Source organism: Dermacentor andersoni, chromosome 8 (genome assembly GCF_023375885.2).
Source record: "Dermacentor andersoni chromosome 8, qqDerAnde1_hic_scaffold, whole genome shotgun sequence".
In the NCBI taxonomy this organism is placed as follows: Eukaryota; Metazoa; Arthropoda; class Arachnida; order Ixodida; family Ixodidae; genus Dermacentor; species Dermacentor andersoni.
Genome location: NC_092821.1, coordinates 109,496,961 through 109,506,975, shown reverse-complemented (window position 1 = coordinate 109,506,975; position 10,015 = coordinate 109,496,961). Strand labels below are relative to the sequence as shown.

The 10,015-nt window shown below is 48.7% G+C and overlaps 1 long non-coding RNA gene across 1 annotated transcript; it reads left to right on the top strand.

The window, feature by feature from the left end:
• The first annotated feature begins 215 nt into the window (after window positions 1-215).
• Window positions 216-3,677, top strand: LOC129384235 (uncharacterized). The gene is made up of 2 exons (XR_008611978.1): window positions 216-479; window positions 3,612-3,677. It is a non-coding gene; the product is annotated as an uncharacterized lncRNA (long non-coding RNA).
• Window positions 3,678-10,015: the final 6,338 nt, after the last annotated feature.

Here is a 10,015-nt window from a genome sequence, read left to right as displayed (position 1 = left end):
ACACATATGTGCGCCACGATGGAGCACGTGACAGTTGACCCAATATAATGAAAGGAACTACAGTTTGCCTAAATTAGTACATTTGCTTGTGACTGTCGCCCACACAGTGTAACATACAACACCCAATACTAGGAGGTACACGTTGCTTATTTGCCCTCCGTGTACTTATTGACCTTTAACCTTATTAAATAGGTGTAGTAAATGCTAGCAACGGTCAGCCGGAGGTAACTGCTGCGGTTACTAAATTCGTACTACCTTCTTTCTGAAGCATCTTCTTCAGTTTCGCATCATTACAGGAAACAATATGAATCCGTATAACTGAGTGACTTTGTGGCATAGACGGTTGCAAATACGTACCGGCTCGTGTATTCGAAGTTGTGCGATGGTCGTTCACAGCTGCAATGCATGTTGTTGCACTATTGCACCCTCGATCGCAGAAGCAATGTAGGATTCTGGAACGAAATGGCGCATCAATGCAGGTCATCATCATCATCATCAGCCTAGTTACGCCCACTGCAGGGCAAAGGCCTCTCCCATACTTCTCCAACTGCCCCGGTCATGTACTAATTGTGGCCATGTTGTCCCTGCAAACGTCTTAATGTCATCTGCCCACCTAACTTTCTGCCGCCCCCTGCTACGCTTCCCTTCACTTGGAATCCAGTCCGTAGCTCTTAGTGACCATCGGTTATCTTCCCTCCTCATTACATGTCCGGCCCATGCCCATTTCTTTTTCTTGATTTCAACTAAGATGTCGTTTACCCGTGTTTGTTGCCTCACCCAATCTGCTCTTTTCTTATCCCTTAACGTTACACCCATCATTCTTCTTTCCATAGCTCGTTGCGTCGTTCTCAATTTCAGCAGAACCCTTTTCGTAAGCCTCCAGGTTTCTGCCCCATATGTGAGTACTGGTAACACACAGCTGTTGTACACTTTCCTTTTGAGGGATAGTGGCAACCTACTGTTCATGATTTGAGAATGCCTGCCAAACGCACCCCAACCCATTCTTATTCTTCTGGTTATTTCAGTCTCATGATCCGGATCCGTGGTCACTACCTGCCCTAAGTAGATGTATTCCCTTACCACTTCCAGTGTTTCGCTACCTATCGTAAACTGCTGTTCTCTTCCGAGACTGTTAAACAGTACTTTAGTTTTCTGCAGATTAATTTTCAGACCCACCCTTCTGCTTTGTCTCTCCAGGTCAGTGAGCATGCATTGCAATTGGTCTCCTGAGTTACTAAGCAAGGCAATATCATCAGCGAATCGCAAGTTGCTAAGGTATTCTCCATCAACTTTTATCCCCAATTCTTCCCACTCCAGGCCTCTGAATACCTCCTGTAAACATGCTGTGAATAGCATTGGAGATATCGTATCTCCCTGTCTGACGCCTTTCTTTATAGGGATTTTGTTGCTTTCTTTGTGGAGGACTACGGTGGCTGTGCAGCCGCTATAGATATCTTCCAGTATTTTTACATATGGCTCATCTACACCCTGATTCCGTAATGCCTCCATGACTGCTGAGGTTTCGACTGAATCAAACGCTTTCTCGTAATCAATGAAAGCTATATATAAGGGTTGGTTATATTCTGCACATTTCTCTATCACTTGATTGATAGTGTGAATATGGTCTATTGTTGAGTAGCCTTTACGGAATCCTGCCTGGTCCTTTGGTTGACAGAAGTCTAAGGTGTTCCTGATTCTATTTGCGATTACCTTAGTAAATACTTTGTAGGCAACGGACAGTAAGCTGATCGGTCTATAATTTTTCAAGTCTTTGGCGTCCCCTTTCTTATGGATTAGGATTATGTTAGCGTTCTTCCAAGATTCCGGTACGCTCGAGGTTATGAGGCATTGCGTATACAGGGTGGCCAGTTTCTCTAGAACAATCTGACCACCATCCTTCAACAAATCTGCTGTTACCTGATCCTCCCCAGCTGCCTTCCCCCTTTGCATAGCTCCTAAGGCTTTCTTTACTTCTTCTGGCGTTACCTGTGGGATTTCGAATTCCTCTAGGCTATTCTCTCTTCCACTATCGTCGTGGGTGCCACTGGTACTGTATAAATCTCTATAGAACTCCTCAGCCACTTGAACTATCTCGTCCATATTAGTAACGATATTGCCGGCTTTGTCTCTTAACGCACACATCTGATTCTTGCCTATTCCTAGTTTCTTCTTCACTGTTTTTAGGCTTCCTCCTTTCCTGAGAGCCTGTTCAATTCTATCCATATTATAGTTCCTGATGTCCGCTGTCTTACGCTTGTTGATTAACTTAGAAAGTTCTGCCAGTTCTATTCTAGCTGTAGGATTAGAGGCTTTCATACATTGGCGTTTCTTGATCAGATCTTTCGTCTCCTGCGATAGCTTACTGGTTTCCTGCCTAACGGCGTTACCACCGACTTCTATTGCGCACTCCTTGATGATGCCCATGAGATTGTCGTTCATTGCTTCAACACTAAGGTCCTCTTCCTGAGTTAAAGCCGAATACCTGTTCTGTAGTTTGATCCGGAATTCCTCTAGTTTCCCTCTTACCGCTAACTCATTGATTGGCTTCTTGTGTACCAGTTTCTTTCGTTCCCTCCTCAAGTCTAGGCTAATTCGAGTTCTTACCATCCTGTGGTCACTGCAGCGTACCTTGCCGAGCACGTCTACATCTTGAATGATGCCAGGGTTCGCGCAGAGTATGAAGTCGATTTCATTTCTAGTCTCACCATTCGGGCTCCTCCACGTCCACTTTCGGCTAACCCGCTTGCGGAAAAAGGTATTCATTATACGCATATTATTCTGTTCTGCAAACTCTACTAATAATTCTCCTCTGCTATTCCTAGAGCCTATGCCATATTCCCCCACTGACTTGTCTCCAGCCTGCTTCTTGCCTACCCTGGCATTGAAGTCGCCCATCAGTATAGTGTATTTTGTTTTGACTTTACCCATCGCCGATTCTACGTCTTCATAAAAGCTTTCGACTTCCTGGTCATCATGACTAGATGTAGGAGCGTAGACCTGTACAACCTTCATTTTGCACCTCTTATTAAGTTTCACAACAAGACATGCCACCCTCTCGTTAATGCTATAGAATTCCTGTATGTTACCAGCTATTTCCTTATTAATCAGGAATCCGACTCCTAGTTCTCGTCTCTCCGCTAAGCCCCGGTAACACAGTACATGCCCGCTTTTTAGCACTGTATATGCTTCTTTTGTCCTCCTAACCTCACTGAGTCCTATTATATCCCATTTACTACCCTCTAATTCCTCCAATAACACTGCTAGACTCGCCTCACTAGATAGCGTTCTAACGTTAAACGTTGCCAGGTTCAGATTCCAATGGCGGCCTGTCCGGAGCCAGGTATTCTTAGCACCCTCTGCAGCGTCACAGATCTGACCGCCGCCGTGGTCAGTTGCTTCGCGGCTGCTGGGGACTGAGGGCCGGGGTTCGATTGTTGTATTCATATAGGAGGTTGTGGCCAAGTACTGCACCAGGGTGGCCAATCCTGCTCTGGTGAGAGAGTGCGTTACCGGTTCTGGTCACCGGGATCAGGCCGCACTCCAGGCCTGTTTGTGCAATTTTCTCAACACACGGTTTTTTTTTTTTTGTATTTTCCGGTGGAGAAATGCAGGTAGAGGAACTCAAACCACCTGGACATTGCCGACTACATAAAATAAGCCTAGATGAAAAAAAAGAACGCTCCACAAACCATCCTTCGTGAGAAGGGCAGTTTGTGCCAGAGATGTTTGTGTGTGGACAGAAAAGGACAGACGGCGACGAAACATTCGTCGGATCGCAGAAGAACGATACCTACCTACAGTCAAAGTTTGTGCGTTAGCCAAGACGCTTCCGTTCTTTTTTTGATCGGTAAGCTCGTTATCGGTAGTTTCATTGGTGATAATTGCGGTCATCGACAGGAGGTGCAGGCGAATTTGCCGCCGTGGACACTGCACACCTCCCGCCACCGCGTGCCAACTGCAAATTGCGCTGAGGTGGCGCCATCGTTTGGCGGCCGTCAGAACTAGCCGTTCTGTGGGGCTCCTGGAGAGGGAGCGACGGTTGCGAAATTGACGCGCCAGCTTCAAAACACCAGTGCGCCCTTGGCGCCCGTCTGTAAATCCAGATGGTCCCGATTTGTCTACTAAAATACGTCTAAAAGAAGTAATGCTTTTACGACACAAGTTGCGGAATGATTTCGATGAGTTTTGGTACATTCGAGAGAGAAGGTTAGTCTGTCTCCTCTAGTAAGCAGCATTTCAATTGAGGACCTTATATATAAGTTAGTTGCTGTAAATCGAATGAGTTTCAAAACAAAATAGAAGGGCGAACTTTGCAAGCTTGGAACTCTGCACCAAAAACAGGAATGCTGACAAAACAATTGAAATTCCAAGACAGCTATCACAAGTGAGAGAAACTATCAGCAAACCGAATATAAAAACTTGAAATTCGCTTTTGTGGAGTGAAACCGACGAGACGCTAATGCAAGAATCACCACTTTTTTTTTCTTCTTCATGTGAAAGCCCATAACCAAAAGCCCATAAGCTTTTTCCCATAACCTGAAAACAGGTTGCAAACCGCCGCACGATGTGTCAGTGGCGGTTTGCCTGCTCCAAACAAGCTCTCGAGGCTGTCGACCCGCCGTGGTTGCTCAGTGGCGATGGTGTTGGGCTGCTCGAGCCCGAAGTCGCGGGATCGAATCCCGGCGGCCACGGCGGCCGCATTTCGATGGGGGCGAAAACACCCGTGTACTTGGATTTGCGTGCACGTCAAAGAACCCCAGGTGGTCGAAATTTCCGGAGTCCCCCACTACGGCGTGTCTCATAATCGGGAGGTGGTTTTGGCACCTAAGACCCCACAATTTTTTTTCTTCTCGAGGCGCTGTGTCCGCATCTCTTCTCGAAGTGCTGAGCCTTTTTGCGCAAAGAAGCACGCCAGGCGTATATTGCGTGGCGCAGTGGGCACAGCATATGAGATACCAGATATCTGGACATGAGAGATATGAGAGATCTGCGAGATCTCTGAGCTGTGGCAGAGTTCATGCATCTTGGCCACGCAGGACGTTGCACTAACGACCGTTTTAAAAGAACATGGTTTAGCATTTAAGAATGGAACAGCGTAACACCCGACCTTCCGCATGTGCCTCTTGCGGCTGCGTGCCGCAATTTGACAGCATGCGACTGCTATAGGAAAGAGCTGGGATGCGTTGGCTCCAGAATTGCTAGAAGCTTTTCACATAAAGAAAAAAAGAAACAGGAGGTGATTCCTGCGTTAGCGTTCCGTCGGTTTCACTTCGCAGAAGCGAATGTCAAATTTTAGATTCGTTTTGTGGATAGTTTCTCTGGCTTGCGATAGCTATCTTGCAATTTCGTCTGCTTTGTCGGCATTGCTGCAGGCACGGCGAGTGTAAAAACGGTTGCGAGCGTGTATCTTCTATGATCGTATGCTGGGCGCTTCCTGGAATAAAATTTAGTCGTGAGCTTGGCGCTCTTTCTGTCTCCTCCTATAATTCTCGCGGTAATTTAAAGCTTGCGCCACACATCCTTCTTAGTGCATCATTATACAGGCACAGTTTACAGAATGGTGGTGCCATCTTTATTCCTGAGTTGTGGAGCTGTGAATCTGATGCTTGAATTCGCTGAAGTCTATCAATTTTCAAGAGTTTCTCTTTAAATGAACATTTATGGCATCACTTTGCGGCGGCTTTTTTTTAGAGCTTTTGAATTTTTATCTGACTTCAGCGTTCATTACACGGCAAGATAGCACTTTCACACACACGCACACGAAAGAATGGTATCTGCATGGGTACATGCGTCGCGCCCCTCTTAAGTGACATCTATGTTGACTTTACGATCGCATTTTGAGTGAGCCCTTAGAAGTAGTGAATGGGAAACGCGTTTTTAGGTACGTAGATGGCTATCTCCCATCATTTTAAGACGTAAAGTGGCCAACTTTCAAGTAACTGTATCGCGTGTTCCGGCCATCTTTAGCGAGTGTCTGAAGCCCCTGCAGTTAGCACGGGACGTTCGGTGGATGAATCGCTCAAGTTTCTTGACTTGAGCTTTCATTTGACTGAAGAATGCATGTTCATGGTTGTTTGAGCCTAGGGTCAGTAAACCGCTGCTCCTGTGCACCTCCAATCGCACGAAGCTTGTCAAAAGGGGCGTAATCGTGTCTTGTTTAAGAAATTCTTTCCTCAAATCATGTTTTCATTTAACAGATAGCAGTTTTTTTTTTTTTTTTTTTTTTGCTTACGTTCCTCGCCTGCATGGTGTCGGCTCGCTACCGGCATCATCTGCTCATATCAGTGGCTCGTGGCTTGCTCAAAGAATTAAAGCGTGGTGACAAGGACAAACGGTTGATATAAAGAAAAAAGAAAGAAAGCTCCATAGTGGTGCCTCACATGCACAGAATCGCACGCACTCTCAATAAAATAGGTACGTGCGCTGGTGTACACGTTATCTTCTCTGCCCGCAACAAACTTTCAAAAATTTTTGTTCGATGATCAACCCTGATGCAAGAAAGAAAGTAGGATGTTCAATAAATCACATAGAGCGGTTTGTTAATTGCGAGGAAGGTGTAATTTACTCTCTCCCCTTGGACCGCGGGTAAAGGTATATCGGCCAGTCGGGTAGGTGTGTGAACGACATGCTTAGGGAGCACAAGAATCTGGTTGGAAGGACTGTCGTATCGGGCCACCTGCCCCTACACTGTAGAAGTTGCACTTGTAAACGGTCTACGGGGAGTGTACTACGATTAAGAAAGAGAAGGATAAACTGACAGGTGAAGTGATCGAAGCTTATTAAATCTATCGTGATAAACATAATTGCGTAAGCACCGCATCAGTTACGCTGTCAAAAAAGAAACATTAATATTTGGATGACGCTTTGTGAATGGCAGAGGGCGATATGCTGAGTCCGAATTCTTGTTTATTTTTTTGGTCTTTGGCTTTGTTAGTTTTCCCATTGGCTGTTTCAGCCTACATATACGTTGGCTCTTCCAATAAAGTACCATTTGTCGTTGAGCGCTGTGTCCTGTTGTTCCTCACCCTGTCCCCGTCTGCGTGCGCTGTTAACCTTGAAGAGGAAGCTTTAGCTCGCGTGCTCCTATATAAATACATGTAAAAGGAGAATTCGTTTTTCTCGGCAACCACTGCACCAAATTTGACGAGGTTTGTTGCAGTTAAAAGAAAAACCTCAAATATAATGACTGTTGGTTTCGACTTTTTAATTTAGTCCTCAATTTTTTATTAAAAACTGGCAAAAATCAGAAATATTCAGAAATTGGAACTATCCGGTTTACAACTCTGTAACTCAACACCGAAAAATGATAATACGATTCTGTGAATTGCATCTAATACTACATCTAAATCGGACAAAATTGATATTGACGCGTGTACTTATCTTTATCGGGCGACCACGTTTCGCCGCCTAACAAATGTAATCGCACAGCGCGGGATGCGCATTGTTACGTTTCGCCTACAACGCGCGGTAATGCCGGCGCGGATGCAACGGACGCCGGGGCTTTGTTCAAAGCGGCGGACATTTTGGCCCGTTCGACGCCGCCGCAACGCCTACCCGCCAAGCGTGTCCAGGCGTGTTTCAGTGCCACGTGTCTTCGTGTGTGCGTGTGTGTGTGTGTGCCCTCGCTTGTCAAAGCGCGGCAGCCGGGGAGCGGAGTTCCCCGAATGAGGAGCCTGGAGGTCTCTCGGCTCAACCGTTCGCGCCGTCGTGTGGGCGGGTTGGCGATGCGTCACTGCACTCGGTTCAGCAGGTCTCTCGGCTCGACCGTGCGCGCCGTCGTGGGCTCATGCTCCGCCGTCCCGTGACCTTCATCCCGTGACCTTCATCCCGTGACCTTCCCTTTTGGACCGCGACGCCGAGAGTATAAGAGCAGCTGCCCCCGGACGCCAGGAGAGAGGCTCCGATTTGTACTGTTGAGTTACGTGCTCTCCCGTCTCTCCACTTCGGTCGACCTGACCGGCCGCTCTTTTGCTATGTTAGAATAAACAAGTTGTTCTGTTACCAGTCTTCTCTTGCTTTGCCGGGACCTTCGGATGCTTCCAGTGCCCCAGGCCGCCAGGCCAACGCTACCCTTGGGGCTTGCGACCCATTGGCAATAACGGGCGTCAGCACCGAGACCCCAACAGCTCGTGCCAGCGGTGCGATTCCAACAGCATGCATGTATCCGAAGTTTCTGGAAAGTTATCGATGCTTCTATCCGGCTGTCTGTTGTCGCCGAACCCTGTGTTATCTGATTTCATCGCGTGACGCGAATCGTGTAGAACTTTGTGGAAGGCACGCGGGTCCGAACGATTAGTCTGGAACATTCCGCGACTGCAGTATAAAAGCCAACGCGCTTGACCCGCTGATCAGATTTTCGACGATCGCCGACTGTGTTCGCCGCTATCGTTGTGCTTTAAGTGTAGCCTGTTTTGTGGGCACAGGTTCACCCAATAAAAGCTAGTTTTGTCTTTCACAGTACTGCTACTGTGTTCTTTAACGTCACTACCACGTGACATCTGGTGGAGGTGCTTTTGGTCCACGTACCGGACGCCCCCGACAAGCCGTGATCCAAGCCCGGACCGTAAAGAGAGCACCAACGTAGTCACGGACCATCGAGTAAGCCGTCGTCTATAACAGCTGCCCCCGGAGCACGGACTTCTACCTGAGAAGACCAAGAAGATTGTGGCCAAGACAACCACCATGGCTGCCCCAGTCTCACCCATCGTACTTCAACAACCCAGAGAGCCCCCTACCTTCCGTGGAGCTACGTCGGAGGATGCCGAAACATGGCTCGAAACCTTCGAAAGGATCTCGACCTTCAATAACTGGACCTCAAAGATAAGCTACGACACGTGTACTTCTCCTTGGAAGATGCCGCGAGGACTTGGTTCGAGAACCGGGAGTCCACCCTAGCAACATGGGACCTGTTCCGCAGTAACTTCCTGAGGACGTTCACGAGCGTTGTCCGAAAAGAAAGGGCCGAAGTTCTGCTGGAAACCCGAGGCCAACTACCCAATGACACCATCGCTATCTTCACAGAAGAGATGGCCCGTCTTTTCCGGCACGCCGACCCGGAAATGTCCGAAGAGAAAAAAGTTCGTTTCTTGATGCGAGGCGTAAAGCAAGAACTTTTCGCAGGACTAATCCGAAACCCACCGAAGACCGTAGCTGAGTTCCTGACAGAGGCTACGACGATTGAGAAAACGTTAGAAATGCGCACTAGGCAATATAACCGCCAAGTGCTCACGCCTCAGTGCGCCATCCAAGCGCTGGGCTCCGTTGATCTCCAAGAGAACATAAAGACCATTGTGCGCGAAGAACTCCGCAAGGTCTTGAATTCGTTGCAACCTCAAGTTGCCTCGATCGCTGACATCGTGAAAGATGAGGTTCAGCAATCGCTGGGAGCTCCTGAGGTGCAAGCTCAATTACCGCAGCCCCAGCCAGAAGCGATGACCTACGCCGCCGTCGCACGCCGTCAAGGTCCCCCGCCGCGACCACGCCAGGGCCCTGTCACGCCGCAGTTCCGTCGTCCGCCGCCGCCGCCGCCAGCACGACCACCCGTCGCCCAGCGCACCTACGCGAGGAAGACGAACATTTGGCGCACCCCCGACCACCGCCCGCTCTGCTACCACTGCGGCGAAGCCGGCCACGTCTACCGACGATGTCCATACCGGGAGATGGGACTGCGAGGTTTCGCCGTCAACGCTCCGCGCCCGCAGCAAGGTGAACGCCCTCGCGATATCGCCGACTACCTCGCCGCTACTCAGTGGAGCTCTCGACGACCGTCGCGTTCACCATCACCAGGCCGCTACCTGTCGCCACAGCGCCGAGCATACACTGGCCCAGCCCGGGGCCGATCCGTGAGTCCATATCCGGAAAACTAAAAGCAGCAACCGATGGAGGTGCGGTTGCTGTTCGTCGAACTGACGAAGATCCTCCGCCGCCGACGAAGACGCCAAAGACGCCGAAGAAACTACCTCGACGACATACCGACACGCCGCCGTCCCGACGAAGTGTGAAAGCAAAGAATACG